A 22,415-nucleotide genomic window follows, 5' to 3' on the forward strand; every position below is an offset into this window, starting at 1 on the left:
AATTCCCGTTCGAAGGATTAGAAGCTGGTCTAGAAACAATCTAAGTGGAGCCATCATGCTTTTTGTTTGCTAGAAATCAATAGGTTTGATTTGGTTGAGTCGGCCTTGATCTGTGTTTGCTTACCCTTCCAATTTAGAAAATTCTATTGTATGCCTGAACGTAAAAGAGACGCACTAGGTAGATTTGTTAAAGAGAAACCTAGTAGTTCGAAGCGTCTCGATTACCTTAATCTAGAAAGTCCGACTTTTGAAGAGTCTGTTTTTGAACGTCTTTGACTGAGGAGAGAATCCATGTTGCTCCGATAGCGCCAGAAATGGCAACTTTGAAAGCTTTGTTGAATCCAACTAGGACTACGTCCTTCGTGTATTAAGTTAGCTGAAACGGAGGCACCCTATGAACTGAAACCTGGGACCTTACAGATGCTCCCAATCTTTTTAGGGAAAGAAAATGAAAACCCTTATTACCATGTTAGGGATTTTGAGGAAATTTGTAGTACTCTAAGAATTAGAGGCTTAGATGATGATGCTTTGAAACTTAGGTTATTCCCATTTTCCCTGAAAGATAAGGCCAAGTCGTGGCTGTATAGTTTGGACTCCGAGTCAATTGAGACATATGAACAACTTACATCTGCCTTTTTCAATAAGTTTTTCCCTAGGCACAAAACATCGTCTATTAGGACGCAAATATGCACATTTTCACAACAAGAGGGAGAATCTTTATATAGGTATTTGGAAAGGTTCAATGATTTATTATCCCAGTGTCCTCATCATGGTTTAGAAAAGGTTAGGCTAGTTCAGATCCTTTATGAGGGTTTAGATTATTCCACAACGACCATGGTTGAGTCTCTATGCACTGGTGGATTTGAAAACCAAACTGTTGATGCGGCGATGGAATTTTTTAATGAAATCGCCGAAAAAACCCAGCAATGGGAAAATAGTAGGGCACCCCAGAAAACAATTCTTTTAAGTAGAGGAAACGTTAATAGGGTAGAAGGAGGCTATGAATCAGATGCCAAAATTGCTGCTATAGCAAAAAGGTTAGAAGCCTTAGAAGTGGGCCAGACTAGTGGTAGAGTGGAGCCTTTTTGGGAAGGCCAGAATATTGAAGAGCAGCCAATGCTCTTTATAATAACACTAGATTTGATAACCGTCAAAATTGACCCATATTCAGAAACCTATAATCCTGGTTGGAGAAACCATCCGAACCTTTCGTGGTCTAAGGGCCAAAGTCAAGGTCAGTTTAGTAATTCTAATGCTCCCCCAGGTTTTGGCTATACTAAGAATCCTTCAGGACTAGCTCAGTTTCAGAATCAGTCAGATAAGAAAATCCTAAGTTTAGAGGAATCTCTCGCCTTGTTAACTCAGCAAACTGCAAAATTCAGTTATCCGTAGAACAGAGTCTACAAGCTAGTAACAGGATAGGACAAGAAAATAGTCAGGCTATTTCCGAGTTAAAAACCCAGGTTGGTCTGATAAGTGATTCTTTGAGAGAAAAAGGTAAGTTTCCTAGTCAAACACAACCCAACCCTAGAGGAGTTCATGAATTAGGTGCAAAACCATCGAATCAATTGAATGTGTTAGAACCCTTAGAAGTGGTAGAGTTGTAGACAATAAGGTAACCATGCCCGATAGTGAACATACTGTAGTTCACCCTCAGGACCAGTAGCTGAAGAGACTGATAAAGTTTCTGATGATGTGAATTCGGTTCCTGAAAGGTCTGATTTTATGCCTAGAGCCCCATTTCCTCAGCTATTAGTACCAACAAAGAAGGAATCGAACTTTAATGACATAGTGGAGGTTTTTAAGCAAGTTACCATAAACCTTCCCTTATTAGATGCAATTAGGCAAATTCCTCCTTATGCCAAGTTCCTTAAGGATATGTGTACGCGAAAGAGAAAACTTAGCGTCCATAAGAAAGCCTTTTTAGCTAGTCACGTAAGTTCAATCATTCAGAACACCACAACTCCAAAGTAAAAATACCCAGATTCTCCTACCATTGCTTGCATAATAGGTAACTTCCGGGTAGAAAAGGCTTTACTTGACTTAGGAGCCAGTGTGAACTTACTGCCATTCCATGTATACTTACAGCTAGGACTTGGTGAAATGAAACCTACTCAGATGACACTGCAGTTAGCTGATAGGTCTGTTAAAATCCCTCGAGGTGTTATCGAGGATGTTCTTATTGAGGTCGACAAGTTTATTTATCCAGTGGATTTCGTGGTCCTAGATACCCAACCTGTCCTTGACCCAGAGAACCAGATACCTGTGATTTTAGGTCGCCCATTTTTAGCTACGTCTAATGCGATAATTAACTGTCGAAATGGTGTGATGAGTTTATCTTTTGGTAATATGACTTTGGAGATGAACATTTTTAATGTCAGTAAGAAACCTCATGAGCTAGATAACACATGTGTTGAAGAGGTGAATATGATAGAAGCCTTAGTTAAGGAGTCATTACCAAACATTTTGTCTGAAGACCCGTTAGAAAGTTGTCTATCCCATTTTGGTTTAGATTTTGACGACGATAGCACTATTGAACAGGTGAATGCTCTATTAGATTCTACCCCTGTGTTAGACACTGATAGATGGAAAGCTAGGTTCGAACCGTTACCATTTTCTGAGACTACCCTAATTCCTTCTTTAGAAGAGACCCAAAAGTTGGACCTTAAACCACTACCCGATACTCTAAAGTATGTGTTTTTAGGCCCATCTGAGACTTTACCTGTGATTGTAGCTTCCGATTTGGATAGTGATCAGGAAAGTAGGCTAGTAAATGTACTTCAAGAAAATAAGGAAGCTTTAGGGTGGACTATAGCAGACATTAAGGGTATAGTCCTACTGTGTGTATGCATCAGATTCATTTAGAGGAAGACTCCAAACCTTCTAGGGAGATGCAACGTCGACTGAACCCTAACATGAAAGAGGTAGTTCGAAAAGATGTGCTTAAGTTGTTAGATGCGGGTATTATTTACCCAATTTCAGATAGTAAGGGGGTCAGCCCTGTTCAGGTTGTCCCCAAGAAATCAGGTATCACTGTAGTCCATAATGATAATAATGAATTAATCCCAACCCGAGTGACCACGGGATGGCGTGTGTGTATTGACTATAGGAAATTGAACAAGGTCACAAGGAAGGATCACTTTCCCCTTCCTTTTATCGACCAAATGGTAGAGCGATTAGCTGGACATAGTCACTATTGCTTCTTAGATGGCTACTCCGGTTATAATCAGATCGTTATTGCCCCAGAAGACCAAGAGAAAACCACTTTTACCTGTCCCTTTGGTACCTTTGCGTATTGACGCATGCCTTTTGGGCTATGTAATGCCCCTGCAACTTTTCAGTGTTGTATGATGAGCATATTTTCTGATATGGTAGAACGGTTCTTAGAGGTCTTTATGGATGATTTTTCAGTGTTTGGTTCATCTTTCGATGAGTGCTTGCATCATTTGACATTAGTGTTGACTAGATGTAAGGAAAATAAATTAGTGCTTAATTGGGAAAAATGCCATTTCATGGTTAAATCAGGAATCGTGTTAGGGCACATCGTATCTTCAAAGGGTATAGAGGTAGACAAAGCCAAAGTTGACCTTATTAAGACTTTACAGGTCCCAAAAACCGTAAAAGATATTAGGTCATTCCTAGGGCATGCAGGTTTTTACCGTCGATTCATTAAGGATTTTAGCTTGATTTTTACACCTCTTTACAATTTGCTTGCTAAAGATGTTAAGTTTGTCTTTGATGATGCTTGTTTAGAGGCTTTTGAGAAGCTTAAAACTCTACTCACTACTGCACCGATAGTCCAGGCATCTAACTGGAACCTACCCTTTGAAATTATGTGTGATGCTTCAGATTATGCTATAGGCGTTGTGCTAGGTCAGCGAGAAAACAAATTACTCCATGTGATTTACTATGCTAGAAAAACTCTGAATGATGCCCAAATGAACTATACAACTACCGAGAAGGAATTGCTAGCCATCGTGTTTGCCTTGGATAAGTTTAGATCCTATTTATTAGGTTCTAAGATCGTAATCTATACTGATCATGCTGCTTTGAAATACATTTTGTCTAAGAAGGATACCAAACCTAGATTGATTAGATGGATCCTTTTGTTACAAGAATTTTGTCCAGACATTAGAGGCAAAAAGGGTGCAGAAAATGTAGTAGCAGACCACTTGTCTAGGCTAGTTGTTAGTTCCCCTAGTGATTCCCTTCCTATAAGGGATAGCTTTCCTGATGAACAATTGTTCTCTGTTTCCCAATCACCTTGGTATGCAAATATAGTGAATTATCTTGTTACTGGTTGAACCCCTCAACATTCGGGTAAACAAGATCGTTCTAGGTTTTTATCCGAGGTTAAGCGTTTCTTTTGGGATGATCCTTATCTGTTTAAGTATTATCCGGACCAGATTATTAGGAGATGTGTATCTGAGAGTGACCAGTGTAGTATTATCTCCTTTTGTCATGAACATGCATGTGGGGTCATTTTAGTGCTAAGAAGACTGCTGCTAAGATTTTGCAGTGTGGATTTTATTGGCCTTCATTGTTTAAAGATTCCCATAGTCATTGTGTTTCTTGTGAGCGTTTTCAGAAGTTAGGAACCATTTCCCGTATAAATAAGATGACTTTGAATCCTATTTTAGTGATTGAGGTCTTTGATGTGTGGGGCATTGATTTTTATGGGTCCATTTCCTATTTCGTTTACTTGTCGTTGTAGACTTTGTGTCTAAGTGGGTTGAGGCGGTTCCGTGTAAAACGAATGACCACAGGGTCGTAGTCCAGTTTTTGAAAAAGGATATACTTACACGTTTTGGTACGCCGCGAGCTATAATTAGTGATGGAGGTTCACACTTTTGTAGTAGACCGTTTGCTCTTTTAATGAAACAATACGGTATTACCCATAAAGTAGCAACCCCATATCACCCTCAGACTAGTGGTCAGGTAGGGGTTTCCAATAGGGAAATTAAACGTATTCTAGAGAAAACAGTTAATCCAAATAGGATAGACTGGTCGTCGAGGTTACTGATGCCTTATGGGATTACTGTACTGCGTTTAGGACACCTATTGGAATGTAACCTTATCGTTTAGTGTTTGGAAAGGCATGTCACCTGCCTGTTGAGTTAGATCATCTAGCCTTTTGGGCTATTAAGAACTTAAACTTTTCACTTGACAAGGCAGGAGCTCTAAGAAAGCTCCAGCTCAATGAGTTGGACGAGATTCTTAGAGATGCATACGATAGTGCTAAGGAGTATAAGAACAAAATGAAACTTGTGCATGATAGGAATATTTTACGAAAGTCATTTTCTCCAGGTCAAAAAGTTCTTCTGTATGACACTCGTTTTCATCTATTCCCCGGGAAGTTGCGCTCTCGGTGGACCGGTCCTTTTGTGGTCCGTACTGTTTTTCCTCATGGCGTTGTTGAGATTGAGACACCAGATGGTAGTAGTTCTTCGAAGGTTAACGGTCAGCGATTGAAGCCCTTTTTAGAGCCTTTTCCTACAGGTGATGTTGAGGAGGTCCCTCTGGAGGATCCTGTTTACCTTGTTGTATAATATTTTTGTAGGTTTTTGGTTACACTTCACCCAGGTACTATCTTTTCGACTTCTCTCTTTACTATTTACTCATGTTACTTATATTTTGGTACTGTTCTTTAATTAGAAACATTGAGGACAATGTTAGATTTAAGTTTGGGGGTGGGGTAGAACTTTTTGTTACCTTTTTTTTGCAATAAATAAACTCCAGAGCCTAGAAATTTATCCCTATTAAGGATGGCACTAACCAATCTAAGTGGATGGAAGCATTTTGGTTGTAGGAGTTGAGGAACCAATCTGACTAGATGGCAACATCTAAAGAGTCTATTCATAAAAGCACAGATCTCAGGTGTTAGAAATAACATGATAGTTTCACCATATCTCGTTGAGTCCTTTTCACTTATGTTTTTATTTTGTTTTGTTTTTAAACTATGTTTCTCTAAGTGATTAGGGGGCTCACGATTCAAGTTGTTCCCAATGCTAGGATGAATTAGAGTGATTGAGATACAAAAAAAAAAAAAAAAAAAAAAAAAAAAGAAGAGAGAAACTGAGACCAGACCATCAGACCAACTGGAATAAATTCAATATATGCCAGTTGTGTTGACCTAGAGTTAGGATTATCAATCACTGGTTCCCTTTTATATGCCAGTGTGTTGATATTAGTCAGACTAGTATCTCAGTCCATTAGGATAGGTTCATTTTGGCGGAGGCCTTCAGACAGATATGAGAAACACTGTTTACCTAGTAAACATCAAAACCATCTATGTTTTTCTATATCCATCTTCTTGATCTATCCATGTGATTAGTTTTGACTCCGGATATTGATGTCCATAGTGCGACTACCTGAGTAGAGCTTTGTCACTTCATATGAATTTTAGTATGCTTGAGTGCGAAGTCGTGTACAACAATTGGAATTTCGCATCAGGGTACTTCCTCCTGTAGTCAATAAGTATGCCAACCAAGGAGATTCTTTAGTGCCTTCCAAGGTTCTGTGTAGATAGCTAGGGTCTGAAGTATAAAGGTTTTGTGGGTATACCTCTGATAAGCCCTCCGGAGACAACACTCCGCCACTAGAGACACCTAGGGGTTTAAAGGATTATTGCATACGCTAAATGCAATCGACGATGCCTGCGACAGTGAGTTAGGATTTTATTTCTATTTTATTTTTGCTCGAGGACTAGCAAATAATAGGTTTGGGGGTATTTGATAGACACATTTTTGTGTCTGATATAATCTCAATTGTATATACTGTTAGTGCTCGATTTTGTATTTATTTTGGCTTTTTATGTCTTTGTAGGTGTTTTTGGAAAAATAAGATTTTGCGGCGAAATTGGCTCGAAAAGTGTTTTTTGCGTTCATGGGAGGACATTTGCTATTCGGACCCTCACTTTGGATAAGGGGTAACCTAATTACTAAAGGGCATCCCATTTCCAGGAAGCTGCTAATCGCACCCCTACTCTGGATAGGGGTGACCATCTTCTACATTTGAATTATCAGTTTTGGCGGGAAAATTTGTGGCAGTGAAGAACAGATTAGGGTTCTTGATTTGGAGGAGTTTGAGGTCGATTAAACCTCTGATTTTCATAGGATAGACTCCTTATGGGTCTAGGAATATGATATGGGTGTTGAAATCGATTAAACTGGGCTCAATAGACGGATTTTTATCACTACAGAAATATATGGAAAGTCACGTGTGTGACCTGTTTTAGGGAATTTCAGAGAGATTAAAGTGCTATGAACCTTCCCAAAGATTTGTATCTATCTAAGGAAGATTTGAGAATAAAAAGGAAAGCTCAGAAACGTGTAGAAATTCTAAAACAAGAAATTTCCGCAACTTTGTCGTGAAGAGAGGGGAAGAGATTTTGGAAGATTTGGGAGAGACTTAATCGGTATTTTTGATATAAATAGATTGTTTGGGTCATATAGAAGGGGTGTCGAGAGTTTGGGGACCTGAGGAGATCCAGAGAAGAAGAAATCCGAGTTTTATCAAACTCTGTTTCTGCTGCTGCTGCACAGCTCAAGAATGCGAAGAACATTGACGCACGAAAAACAGTCGCAGAATAGTATCGTTGTTCAACAACAGAAGATAAGTAACGTTTATATACAACAGTTAATCATTGTTCCTCTTTGTACCAGAGATCTGTAACACTTTTACGATGTTGCAAATCAGCTGCTTTACACCTTTCACTCTTTTAATCAACTTTTGAGCAACAAACATGTATTTTGAGCAAGTGATCAATATGAGGAGCTAAACCCCATTGCTGAGGCGATAGAGGAAGCTATTTTTCCAACAAAGAGTGGTATATTCTTATTTATTTATTTATTTATCGCAATTATTTTTATGATTGTTTTGCCTTGAGTGAAAATTGTTTGAATGATTCTTGTTAAGAAATTGTTATTTATTTTGATAGAGCATGCTTGGACCTAGGTTTTTGATGTTCTATGCTTCGGATTTACACTTGTTATTTTGAGAATTTACTTGTTGCAATAGTTTAGAATCAAATTGAACGAAAAAATTGCATGAATATAAATATTGGATTAAATCACTTTGAATCTGGAAAATAGTGGAATCTTAGCCTTAGTGTTCTTTTAATATTGATATCAACTTTGATTGAGTTTGCTATAATTTTTAGTGAGTTTTCTATTTTAATATTAGAATTTAAGTCTAATTAATATCCTTCACAAGTCTGAGAATCGAACCACTTTTACCACTATCTACAAATCACATCAGAGGATGATGGTTTGCAGTATTTAATCTTTATGATTTGTTATATTGCAATTTGTTATGGGATATTGTGTTTAGTCTGTGAACTATGTTGTCCCATATTTTGTCAAAAGTAAAGTCGTTCATGATCGGTATTCATGTATTGACTTAAGAATGAATGGACTTTTGACAAATACAAAAGTTAAGCATATATTGTCAATTCTTTGATGGAAGAAAGGTTAAAATCTTTTGTGTTCAAGGATTATGTCTATTAGATATCGTTATGCAAATAGTGATGGAAGATGGAATGAATCCTTGTGTATTCCACAGTATTGATCTTCACTGATCCATATTTTATGTAATACTGTGAGGCTCCGTAATGTGTCTTATGTTGAGCATTATACAACCAATTTGATTAATTTTTGATTAGCTTTGTTGGTTGTTCCATAAGATACTTTATGTTGAGCATTCTTGAACTAAATTAATCATCATGTTTGATTATTTAGTTATTGCTCCATAAGTCTTTTTATATCGAGTAAAACAAATGACAATTAAATTGATTACTTTTGTAATTAGTTCGGTTGTGTATTCCAATTAGATTAATTATGGGTTCTCTTGTAATTAATCTAGTTAACTATTTTCATACTCCGTAAGATTCCTCTTATGTTGAGTATATGAACGACTATCCTATTCATTTTCTAATGGTTATGTTAGTCGTATGCTCCGTAAGTTCTCTTATGTTGATCATAATCAATTAAGTTGATCATTTTTGTGTTTAATTTGATTATGTATTCCAATAAATTAATCATGGGTTTACTTGTGATTAATTTGATTGAGTTTTTGGATATAGAAAATCATTCTCATGGTTTTTGTTATCTAATAAAAATACTTCTTTTCTTTTGAAATTAAGGTCGCTCTTGTTGTTCCCTTGGGAATGACATCAAACAGAGGAGAGTTCTTTTGAACTTGTGCTTAATGGTCATATCTTGAGGGGTGTGCGGCTGCGGAATTTTAAAGGGGTTATCTTGTATCTTTAAACTCCTTGATGAATGCTATTAGCTTCGGCTATTGATTTCATCTAAATTAGATGGTATGTATTTTCTTTTAGTCATGAGATGTCTCTTACGGAAATTTCATTATGATCCCGTTTTTGTACCTTTGCCAATTTTATTGACAAAAAGGGGGAGAATCAATATGTAGTTCACACTACAAATACATATGGTTTTCGGATCATTGTGTAAAGGGGAATGGTTTCCATGTGAGATGGAGTATTGACTAAGGGGGAGTGATACATATCACCATAGTATTATTGTTGAAGTTGTGATACAATTGAACTTTGACACTGAGTAATAATACTATGACACTGTATAACAATGATTGAGACCAATGCTTTCTCATTGTTATAGCTACGGATCTTCAACAACGGTGATGCTAAACTTACAACCTTTGGTATCATTGGAGTACTTGGAACAGACGAAGATTTCGAGGAATGTTGAAGATTAGACATGTGGAATAGGAGATACTAAAGTTTCTTTATCTTTTTTGTATTCCATATGTATTGATAGTTTTGTCTAAGGGGGAGTGATACATATCACCATATGGTTTTCGGATCATTTTGTAAGGGGGAATGGTTTCCATGTGAGATGGAGTATTGACTAAGGGGGAGTGATACATATCACCATAGTATTATTGTTGAAGTTGTGATACAATTGAACTTTGACACTGTGTAATAATACTATGACACTGTATAACAATGATCGAGACCAATGCTTTTTCATTGTTATAGCTACGAATCTTCAACAACGGTGATGCTAAACTTACAACCTTTGGGATCATTGGAGTACTTGGAAGAGACGAAGATTTCGAGGAATGTTGAAGATTAGATAGTGGAATAGGAGATACTAAAGTTTCTTTATCTTTTTTGTATTCCATATGTATTGATAGTTTTGTCACTAAAATTGACAAAGGGGGACATTGTTAGAGCATTGCTCCGTCAAACTCGCATGCGTTGCTATCTCAAGCATGTTTATCAATGTTAGTGATCAAAACTATAAGTCTTTATTTCTAGTCTATTATAGCTAAGTCTCGGACTAGGATAGAAAGTGTAGTTGAGCTCAAGGACTTCATGGCAATTCATCATACAAGAAGAAGAACTACTCAAGGAACCGATGGAACTTCTCGACAAAAAGGTATGTGAAGGCTTGAACTTATCCGTCACTTAAAAGTCTATCTACTTTATCTCCTACTTCTTGAGACAAAAAGTCGTAGGCTATATATAGACTTAGATTATACACATTTGGTATTTCGAGCCGAGTATATCTCGCCTATCTATATCTCGAAATATGTGTTGGTAAGCGTTTCACTTCGACCATGTTTATCTTTACCTAGTGACGAAAGTCATGATATGTTTCAATCACTTTGAAAATTGCTTTGACGAGAATGGTGTAACAACTATATAACGTCCTCTAAGAATGTTTCAATGGTTGGAATGATAGTTTAGATTACATAACCAATAATGGACATAAGTATTGTTGTGGAAACACATATGTGCATAAGTCTTATCCCTTGAACCAAAGTATGCGAACTTTGTTGATCAAGAGAAACCAGAAGAATGGATTGTTGCCAAGTCCGCGAACTGCCGAACTTCTCATCCCGAGAAATTCTGCTGGAGTTGAAAAACTAGTTGTGTGAGTACCAGTCCGCGAACCCAGTCCGCGTACCGGCAGAAAGTCTTTGCCGAGATTTTCTGCTATAGTTTGTAAACTCTGCCCGGTTGCTTAAGTCCAAGAACCTAGTGTGCGAACTTAAGAAGGTTATATATCTTAAGATGATTTCTGAACTTAAACTTATAAAGACTAAGGAATGCAATTTGCAAACCGTGGCTATAAAGTTCATGAACTGGTTCCAGTGAATCAAATCATTTTTGCTTCAATTGTGTCTTGTGTAGTACATAATATTTCCTTGCAATTGAACAACTCTCTAACTAGTTCATTTGAGTCATTTGAACTAGTTATGGTGAAGAAGAATATGGTTGGTATGAAATGCTCATATGGCTAACCTTTTGGTTAACTATTGTTGAACCAACAATGTACACGTTTGGGTACGGTTAACAAACCTAGAAGCGTGCATTTCATTTGTGTATAACAAGCTAAGTTTTCGATCTAACGGTTGAGAAATATTAGCTTGAATCTGAATCAGGTTTTCATCTAACAGTGGATATTGTTTGCTTTGTGACCAAGGCGAAACCCTGATTTGAAAGACTATATAAGGGTACATATAACAACTCTGCAAAACTAATCCCCACACTTCACGTGTGATACTAGTTTGCGTGCTAGAGTCGTTTCTCCTTTAACCTTTGGTTTTCTTCTTCTAAAACCAGGTTAACAACTTAAAGACTTCATTGGGATTGTAAAGCCAGACGGATACTACTTTTATCGTAGTTGTGTGATCTGATCTTGCATCTTCTATCGTACGAGTACAATCAGATTGGTTGGCTTGAGATTAATATCTCCAATAGGCAAGATATAAAAAATAGTCACAAACATCTTCGTCTCATTGTTTGTGATTCCGCAACATCTTGTTTCGCTACCATACGATTAAGATTGTTGTGAGGTGATTGATTTATCTAGGCTGTTCTTCGGGAATATAAGACCGGATTATCAATTGGTTCCTGTTCACCTTGATTATTATCAAAAGATGGAACAAAAACTTTAGGTTTTTTCTGTGGGAGACATATTGATCCTTTGATAGACTTGTCTGTGTGAGACAGATTTATTTATTGTCAAAGCCTGCGATTTTGGGTCGTATCAACTCTTAGTTGTGGGTGAGATAAGCTAAGGTAATCAAGTGCGCAGTATCCTGCTGGGATCAGAGGCGTAGGGTGTATAACTGTACCTTGGATCAGTAGTAGACTGATTGGGGTTCAAGTACAGTCCAGTCCGAAGTTAGCTTGGAGTAGGCTAGTGTCTGTAGCGGCTTAATACAATGTGTGTTCAATCTGGACTAGGTCTTGGGGTTTTTCTGCATTTGCGATTTCCTCGTTAACAAAATTTCTGGTGTCTGTGTTATTTCAGTTTCCGCATTATATTGTTTTATCTTTATAATTGAAATAATACAGGTTGTGCGTTAGATCATCAATTAGAGTAATCCAACCTTTGGTTGTTGATTGTCATTGATTGATCCTTGGATATTGGTCTTTGGTACCATCCAAGTTATTCCTTGTGTTTGATTAAAGACTCGCTGATTACTATTAGCTCGAGTAAATCAAAACAAGAGAGAGATATTAACTCCTTGAGATACTTTTACCTAGATTGAGTCTGACTGTCTAGTTGATTCTCTAGAAAGTATTTTGGAGTTAGTCCATACAGATTGCTAAGAGAAATATTGGTTGGTGTCGTTAGATCCCCGCTTTTTCATATAATATATAGATAGTTGTAACCGATCACAAGCTATATTGGAATGCAAGTTGTAACCGGTCACAAGTTACTTTGGGATCCAAGGTATAACCAGTCACAAGATGAATTAAGAAGTTAGTTGTAATCGGTCACAAGCTACCCTCGGGAAGCAAGGTGTAACCGGTCACAAGATACTTTACCTAAATATTTTGGAGCAAGGTGTAACCGACTATAACCTATCTTGGGAATCATGTTATATCCGGGCACAACATATTTTGGAGTGATGGTATAATCGGTTCCATGAGCAAAACCAAGTATCCATGGTTCACATATTTCTTCATGATGTGTGTGAATTAGGGTTTTTGGTTTGTTAAGATGAGAAGCTTCTAGATGTCGATATATTTTAACATGTACATAACTCTTATCATTAATTGTTCAAAGATATTCCTTTATACTCAAGGTGATTCCATACCGAAAAAGTGAAAAGCATTTAATTATGATTTTCATCATATATGTTTTAATTACAAGCAATTAAAGCATATCCTCTGGAAGTGTAGATGGTGGATTTTCGACAAGGGTTAAAATCGTAAAACCATAATTGTACATGCTCCTGATCCAGCAATCAGATGAGTATTGAGGCTCATGTCTCTCATTGAAGCATGAAAGCTCATGCCACAAAATCTCTAACTGAGAATATTGTCTCTCAGAGTATATGTAGATGTGTAGTCTCTCAGCTGAGGCAACGACACATCTCATAAATACTGAGCAATTTCAGTAATTACTTCTATATAGAATCGAAAGATTGGACGGCTCATATACAACTTGTTTGCTAGTATAGAGAAATAACGCCTTCAGGATGTAACAAGGTTTTCCCTAACTATATAAAGGAAATATGACGTTTCAACAAGCTCATATCTCTCAATTCTCAGATAATTAATGCTCTTAGACAGCATGCCTGCTAGTATAGAGCCGTCAATTAATTATCTTTAATCGTTAACTGAATATTCAGCAATATTCTACGATTCTTCGTAATATTTCGTCACTTCAATTTGTGGTTCTTCCCAGCATAATTCCACGGGTTAGTGATAAATATTCAACGTGCGTGCATCTGAGCCGCTATCAAGTAAGCCCCGACCAAAATGGTGCAAGTGTACTCAGCAATAATGCACAAACGAGCACCTGAATGCACGAACGAGCATTTCAAAACACAAAGGAACGATGAACCTATGCAAAATAAGAAGAAAATAATAAATAATAAAATATTAATTAAGGCGCCAGGGGACTGGGCCCACCGACCGGCCGGTCGTGCCGTGGCCAGTCCCACGCCCAATTTTATATTTTATCATATTTTTATTATTTTCCTTGATCTCATGAAAATCTCTTCATTTGAGCAAATATCCTTCGTTTCATGAAAACTCCTTAAATTCATGAAATTTCCCTCAAGTCGTGAAAAATAATATAAAATTAGAAAAACTCGTGGAACCAGGCCCTAGCCAGCCGGTCATGCCCTGGCCGGTCCCGCACGCCCTTTATTTTATTATTATTATTTTTTATGTTTCCCCCATCTCATGGAAACTCCTTGATTTCAACAAATTCCTTGGTTTCAACAAACTCCTTGGTTTTATGCTATTTCCCTAAAATCATGAAAAATGTTATAAAAATAGGGAAAGTGCCTTGGGACTGGTCTCCTTGGACGGCCGGTCATGCCTTGGCCATAGCCGGTCCCACACTTCATGACTCCCTATTTTATTATTATTATTATTTCCATAATCTCATGGAAATTCCCTAATCTCATGAAATTCCTTAGTTTCATGGTATTTCCTTCACATCAGGAAAAATACATAAAATTGGGAAAGGTGCTGCAGGACCGAGCTTGCTAGTTGGCCGACCATGCCCTAGCCATGTCCGGTCCCACACCTTGCGATTCCCTATTTTATTATTTATATTTCATCATCTCATGAAGATTCCCCAGTTTCAGCAAAACCCTGAATCCTTCATATTTTCTCAAAGTGTTGCTCAATCGCGCATTAGAAAATATCGAAACTGTCAGGACTGAGACACGAACATTATGGTGACACGGGCATGTCTCTTTGACCGACCAAGGCCGGCCCTAAGGCTTGCAAATAGACGGTCCCACATGTTTTAATAATTTTGACCTAATTTGCTCAATTGCTCATATTAGGTCCAAACTCTTCTCAAACAACTGGGAGTTTGATCAAACGACCATCAGTTGGTCCCACGACCACCAAGAGACGATCCCATGAATCCTTGGTCGGTCCCTCATCTCTCCATAATCTGGTTTTACTACCTAACGCTCACACGAGCATTATTCTAATAAATGATTAAACCAGCATTTAATCATCCTTTCGCCAACTAGTCTTCAGAAGACTTTGGTATTTTTCTCATTTGAACATCTGGGCGTTACATGGTCGACTCGTCATCCCATGTATCCGGCCCCTCCTTCACTCTATGGTTGATTTTCAATAAATTATCGATTGATCAAAAATTAGGGTTTCGTATCCAGAGCTTTGCAAAACATAATTCTGAGCAGATTCAAATACTAATAATTTTGTGATGATCCCGTGATCAACACTTTTATTATTATGCTCGGCCTAGCTTCCAGTGTCTTAAATTAATATTTTATCTTATCTGTTCCTGACACCAACAATTCATCAGACGAGCAACACTTGCTCATACGAGCAATATTTGCTCAGACTAAGGAATATTGGTTCAACTTTCAATATTAAAAAATTCAGCAACATTTGCTCACCTTAAGTTATCAACATTTATTCAACATTATACTTTTGTCTCAGCAGACATGTTCAATTCATGAGTCTCAGAACATTTGCAAATCACGTTCGACTCAACAATACAAGGACTCATCGTCTGACTCCAAAATCACGAGATGTCAATCGTGTCACATGGGGGATATTAACTAGGGTTTTGGTATGGCAGTCTATGGCACGCGTGTTCATACACACGATGAGAATGTGAGAAATTCGTGCAATCAGTTGGAGGAGTTAGAAAAGTAGTGGATGGGAAATCAACCAAGTCTTCGCGCGATGAACAACTGGTTTTGACACGACTTCCCACTTCTCTACTCTTTGACTTCAGAAACTGTCACTCTTCATGGGATCAGGTGTTTACAATTCCAGCAATATAAAAGGCCTCTGAACCATGATTGAAGGAGAAGAGAATTTCTCGACAAGTTCATACGTACAATCTTTCGTCTACACGAACTCATCGTCTGAGCAATCACTCTCAACTGAGTAAATTCAATCATTTAGAACTTTCTTATGCATAATACACAATACACCTACAATCTCGATCACCATTGATCTCACACATTTCTTAGCTTCCCTCATACAGATTGACCCATCCTCTCTTGTGAACGAATTGACTCTGGAACGGCCATTGTCTTGGTTTAGGTCGGAGTCCTACAGATTGATCTCTCGAAATTAAAGCACTCCCTTCTTGCAGTGCATCTGTGTGAGGTTGAGCATTTGCTCGGTTCAAGGAGTCTCCTCCCCACGGTCATCTCCTCGATTCCGTAAAAACCAGTAAATCGTTTTTCCCCATCTACAGATTGGCGACCACAGTGGGAGGTTAATCTCTCGGTTGCAATCTCAAATCACAAAGATGGCTGGTCTTAGGTCTAGGTTAGTTACAGGTTCCAACACAAACGACGCTAGCACTAGCAACAATAACAATGAGGATATCCCAGAAACCATTCCGTCCTCTAACACTGACGGTGGTGATGTTATTCCTCCTCACTCTAACATGGAAGGTCATCCCCTGTTCGGCCGACACCCTGAGGAAGTCAGGGGGGATCCACCACCTACCATGGCTGATCTCATCAAGGTGCAAGAGACTCTTGCAAAGAATCAAACTGACATGGATGCAACACAGAAGGAGATATTCAATTATCTCAAGACTCTCACTGACAAGATGTCAGAGAAGACTCAAGGAAAATGAAAAGAAAAGGAAACATCCTCAGATGTTGATCCGGAAGTAGTTCCAATTCAAACAGTGGATGAAAGCGAAGTCTGCAAAGCTGCAGACGATCCATCATTGAAGGAATCATCGAATTTCATTACTCGGGAAGATTTGGAATGCCTCTTGGAGAACCATGGAAAAGACAAGACATCACATATCCATCGTCACCAGCCTCCATACCCTGCTGCTACGCAAAAGATTCCTCTTCCAAAAGGTTATACCTCTCCAACCTTCACTTTATATGACGGAACAGGCAATGCTCAGGAGCATGTTTCTCGGTTCCTGGAAGCCTTGGGTGAACATGAGCATAACCATGTTTTTCGCCTCAAAGAATTTTCAAAATCCTTGAAAGGCAGGGAATACACCGGGTACAACAACATCGCACCAGGAACTATCAACAATTGGGGAGAAATGATTAACGCCTTCTAAAGAAAGTACTTCTTTGTGTCATAGCAAGTTACTCTCTATGATCTTGGAAGAATGTTTCATAGGAACAATGAACATCCCAATGACTATGTGAAACGATTTAGAGTTCAGGCCCTGGACTATCATGATCCAAACGTCACGGAGCAACAACTTGTAGACTTATGTATCAACGGCATGATCCCGTTCTATAGAGCTTTGTTGGAAAATCTTCGTTTCCATACCTTCTCAGAGCTTCATAAAGCGGCGAAGAGATCGGAAACTACTGCACCCGCTTTACTGAAAATAACAACAGCTACAAAGGCTGAAGAACCGCGAGACGCTCGAGGTAGCAGACGTCTGATCAACAAGCAGTACAACCTTCCAGCCTTCCACAAACGTTGTGGCAGAAGGGAGCAAACGGAAATCCGAACCGCCCGGAAAACACATCTCAGCTCCTTCGAAAGCACAAAGGAAGGATAAGCAAGATACACAAGCCTCTGACCAATGCAAAAGAGTTCCTGATCAAGAAGCACCTGACTTTTCCCTTTCCATTGAAGAAGTGATCGAACTCCTGGATGTTTAGATCCAAGATGGTGCTATCAAGTTGCCATATGTCAAGAAAGAACCAACTGAAGAAGACATAGAAAGTCCTCGTTACTGCCGCTTCCACAGGTTCGTCAATCCTCCCACAAGTGACTGCAGAGTCTTAAAGCGCATATTCAGGGAAAAGGTTGAATTTGGAGAGCTTAACTTGGGAACTGAAGGAGTACACAGAGATCTTCTCCCAGTCAGGACTTTCTCCATCTCTGAAAAACCAGTTAAAGAAGCTGTCCAGTCATTGATCGAGCATGTCTGCGAATTACTCTACCTGTCGAAGGCGCAGAGGGGAGACATGTTCATGGATCTGAACCACATAATGTCTGGGAAACGTATACCGATTCCAGAAGTACCTCCTGAACCTCCATCCATTGACAAGGAAATGTATGACTGGGGACTGCTCACCAGAGTGCATATTAAAGGAAATGAATTCAAGAGTGCATTTGTTAATATTGGCACTGCCGTCAACATCATTCCTTGGAAAACTCTTAGATCCGCTGGCATTACTCGACAAGAAGCTACTCATGCTCCCATGGAAATTAGGGATCACGAAGGGACTTCTAGAGACGCATATGGCTATATCCTCAAGGTCAAAGAAAGTTCAGTCTGCACTGAGACCAAGTTTTATATAATCCGGGAAGATTCAGGATACGACATGATCCTTGGACGAACTTGGATTCATGCTGGAAAGATGGCTCTAATGCCTTAAACACACTTTATTGTTGAAGAAGACTCTGACTCGGAAGAAATTGAGGATGCCCGACCATTTGAGCATCTGGAAGAAGTTAAAGCTCTGATGGAACTTACACAGAAACCTGGAGAAAGCGCACACTCTTTCATCAAAAGGTTTTGTACTCAGGAAAGTCTGATCCCCCTTCGTGCACCTATATTGCCAATGTTTAATCATGTTGCCCTGGTCCGGGGACTTCTTCCCACTGACAACTTAGATGTTGCAAAGTGTTATGAGTGGATAGCCTCGCCATGACAATATTACACCAAGTGGTTGAATACGGAGTTTCTTCAAACTAAGCATTCTATCAAAAGATTTATTGTTGAAGACATGGCTACGCATGACAGAAAGTACGCTGGATACTCCCTGAGTGTCCATATGTGTCGTATCCATGGAATTTCATCACACGAGGAATTCTGAATCAGCAGAAGATATTAAAGGCGCGGACGACCAAGCCTAACAAATTCAAGGAATGAGATTTAGTTCTTAAGGCAACTAAGCGTGATCTCCATTCTGCAAGGAGCTCCAATTGGGAAGGACCTTTCATGGTTGCAAAATCCATAACTGGAGGCTACTACAAACTGATTAACACATATGGCAGGACCATGCCAGTGATCCATGAGAATTGGCTTAAGGAGTTTGACGCCTAAAATTATTGGGCGTTTGAGGTACTGGGCGTTTGACCATTCACGACGTCTGGGATTTGGCATTTAGGATTTTCTTTCATTGTATTTCTATTTCTCCAAAAAGTTTGGAATACTTGCATTCAGTATTTTAATTCAGCAATTTATCAAGGTTCAGTTCATTTTTGCTTAAATAAAATCTCTATCCAAAATAAAATCCTCAATCATCTACCAAACCAGAACCAATCAATATCAAAACCAAAGTAAAACCTCACATCTCTCAGAAGTTCAGAAATTCAAGAGATTATGGAAAGGAAATCAAAGAAAATCAGCAAAGAAAGATTTTCGCTCATCTGCATCCTTCAAGACTTGCAAGGCCGCCTTCTCCATGTTCAGCTCTTCAGTCAGCTTAGCTATCTTGTCTTCTTTCTCCATCACAGGATCATTAGGGAAAGGGTATGTTATTCTCACACGAATTCTTGATAGCATCTATTTTCTTACGAAGCCACTTGACGTTGAAGCCAAGTCTTTCAGAATTCTCCAAGTTGAACTCCCAATCAAAGAGTACATCTGGAGTCACAGTATTTCTGGCCCTAGCGCATATATCACTTATAACACGCAAGATGACACTTAATTGCATTGTTAAAGCATAAGCGCATCCAGGGTCTCTGGTAACAATGATGTGACCAAACTTCCTCCATATCTTCTCGTACAAGCCTGCATATCCAATAGGAACGCTGAATCCACCAACTAGTTCATGATATGGGAGAGATGCATCAAATGGAGGATCGAAATCCACTCCCGCACTGGGATATTCATGCACCACTATACGGTTCTCAATTACTGGAGCAACTTCTATGGTCATGGCAACAGTTTCTTCAGCCTCCTCTACTTGTGGCTCGGTTTCTTCTACTAATGGAGTAGCAACAATCGACGTTTCCATAACTTCAGTGACAACCCTCTCATGGACTTGAAGTGCAGGGATGGTTGTATCTTCATCGATAACTCCCGGACTGCTCGCGTTATCATTATTGATTTCAGTATCCTCAACTTCGGTATTTGGTACCTAATACGAAGATTGCATGAGGTTAGAGCAATCTAGATATGGAAACCAAATGGTATCATAAACTACAACATACAAGCAGTACAACATCATCAAAGTTCATCATTATGCACTCAAGGCGCGGACAAATAGTGTGAAAGTCATAAAAACACGTTTTGCGGCAAGCTCATCTGAAGAGATTTTACTCTTCCATGTACAATATGACGAACTGGGAGCAAACTACAAGGAATCTTAGGATGAGTTATATACCATTCTCTTCGTATGGATGTTCTCTAACACATATCAAAATTTCATAGCAACCCGATAAGCGGTCAAGGAGATATGGTCAAAACATTGGGCAACATACAGTCTGAAAAAGTTCTGAAAGTCTCCTGGAAGTTTACTGTTTCGCCTTTTTCAGGCCCTAAACATGCTCAAAACTTAAAAATATTCTATAAAAAGCGTGGAAATTTTCCGGGATTGAAGATACATATGCAGACCGTGAAAATCCGACTTCAGATGAAAACTTTATGGCATTTTTGCTAAAAGACTGAGTTCTGAATTTTCTGGCGACGTATTTCAGCAAAATTTTTCGTATATGCACATAGATTCTCGTTCACTCAGTCATAAATCAATAATTTCATGTTTCTATGGATAAAATGCAAGGGAAATACTTACTTGTGTGGTCTCTGAAACGTTCAAAGGATCGGAATTGCCCGTGTCAACATCAGGAGTCTCATTACTTCCATTCGGTTTTGAACCTTGGGAATTTCCTTTATCTCTATCCTCCGAGGATGAACGAGTATCAACACTCTCCACTTCCATGGCATCATCTACCTGGACATATTTTCAAACAATTATCATTTTACCTACGAAGCATCATATTTGGCTATGTGGAAGAGTACTCACATCATTCTTTTCTTCGACACTCAAGTCAGAAACCGTCTGCCTAGCAGCAGAGAATTAAAGACCATCAATACTTGATGGAGCAAAGTTCTGTAACCATATAAAAAAATTTGGTTTACGATCCTAGTGATACGGATAGGAAAAAGTCACGGCGAAAAAGTATTGACAACTCACCAAGGAAACAACTTGGGACTTTATGGTGTTAGGAAAAAACTTACAATTCTTGTTCCTGACTTCTCCACCGTGAATGACTGTTTCTGCTTCGGAGAAGTTTACTTCGATTCGAGGTCTCACAGCACGACCGTCCTGCAAAATAAAATTGATGCGACAATCAAAAGCAGTTATTTTAATCTTATGGAGAATATGCAAAAGATACATACTGGTGAACATCCTGGAGATGCCTTTCGCTTATCACCGCCAGAGATATGTTTCAATCTTGGTCGAGAAGAAACCGTATCAGCAGAAGGAGGCTCTTTCACTAAAGGTTGGCCAACCATTACAAAATCGTGTAAACACTGAAGCTGTAGATCCCAGAAATCTATGTAAACTGGAGTTACATATGTAATTCGTTCAGAACAAGGAAACCAGTAAGAACCTCCTTCCACACGTGTGCGATCTAAACAGGTCTTAAGTTGTTCCACTGATGGTTTCCTTCTTCGAAAAGTTGGAACGCATTGATCCATACCCATCTGACGAGTTGCTCTATCGATGTTGTATTCCTCTACTGAAAAGTCTCCATATATTGCTGATATCAAGTGACCTGGAGTACAACTAAACATGAAGGATGTTTCGCCATCGTTCAAGTCAACACCATATTTCAAAGTCATACTTTCTTCAGTATTGAAAGTTTTCAACTGAGAAACATAAGAAGGAATTAGCACCCAGGGGCGGAAATTAAACTCAGATTCATTGTCTAACACATCGATGAGACGTGTCTTGGATTGAGGTTGCTTTGTAGACCAATGCATAATCCTGGCATTATCCTTCTCAGGAAAAATACGACGAGAATCAGCAGCGTTCATCCCTTGCAAGATATTACGAGGAATAGGTGCATAATTCTTGAAGCGCTCCCACATCAAGGTCTGGAGAAACATCGTATTGGCGTAGCATTGAATCTTCATAAAGTCATTCGAAACGCTGGAGTCTATAACCAAGGAGTCCAGGTTAGAGTACAAAGAACCCAAGAATAGACTACCTATGGGAAGTTGTTCACATTGAGCCATTTTAATGGCAAAAGGGATTACAAATGGCTTTAGAAAAGTTCCGATGTCCTCAAACACGTCCCTGGACAGCCATAAACACAATAAAGCAGCAATAGATAACATACTCTCAGGTTCGCCAAAAGGGGTATCTCGTGGCCACCAGTGTGTTAACCAGTGGGCGTAACAACCTTTGCCAGACGCCTTATTAATTCTCTCCATCTCCACTGTCAAGATGTTAGAAACTGCTGTCTCCTCTGTTGAACGCTCTCCAGGGAAGTTACCCGTGAT

At 38.9% G+C, this 22,415-nt stretch overlaps 1 pseudogene; it reads right to left on the reverse strand.

The window, feature by feature from the left end:
* Positions 1 to 676: 676 nt before the first annotated feature.
* On the reverse strand, positions 677 to 776 carry LOC113307209 (annotated as a pseudogene).
* Positions 777 to 22,415: the final 21,639 nt, after the last annotated feature.

This window comes from Papaver somniferum, chromosome 8 (assembly GCF_003573695.1).
Source record: "Papaver somniferum cultivar HN1 chromosome 8, ASM357369v1, whole genome shotgun sequence".
Classification (NCBI taxonomy): domain Eukaryota; kingdom Viridiplantae; phylum Streptophyta; class Magnoliopsida; order Ranunculales; family Papaveraceae; genus Papaver; species Papaver somniferum.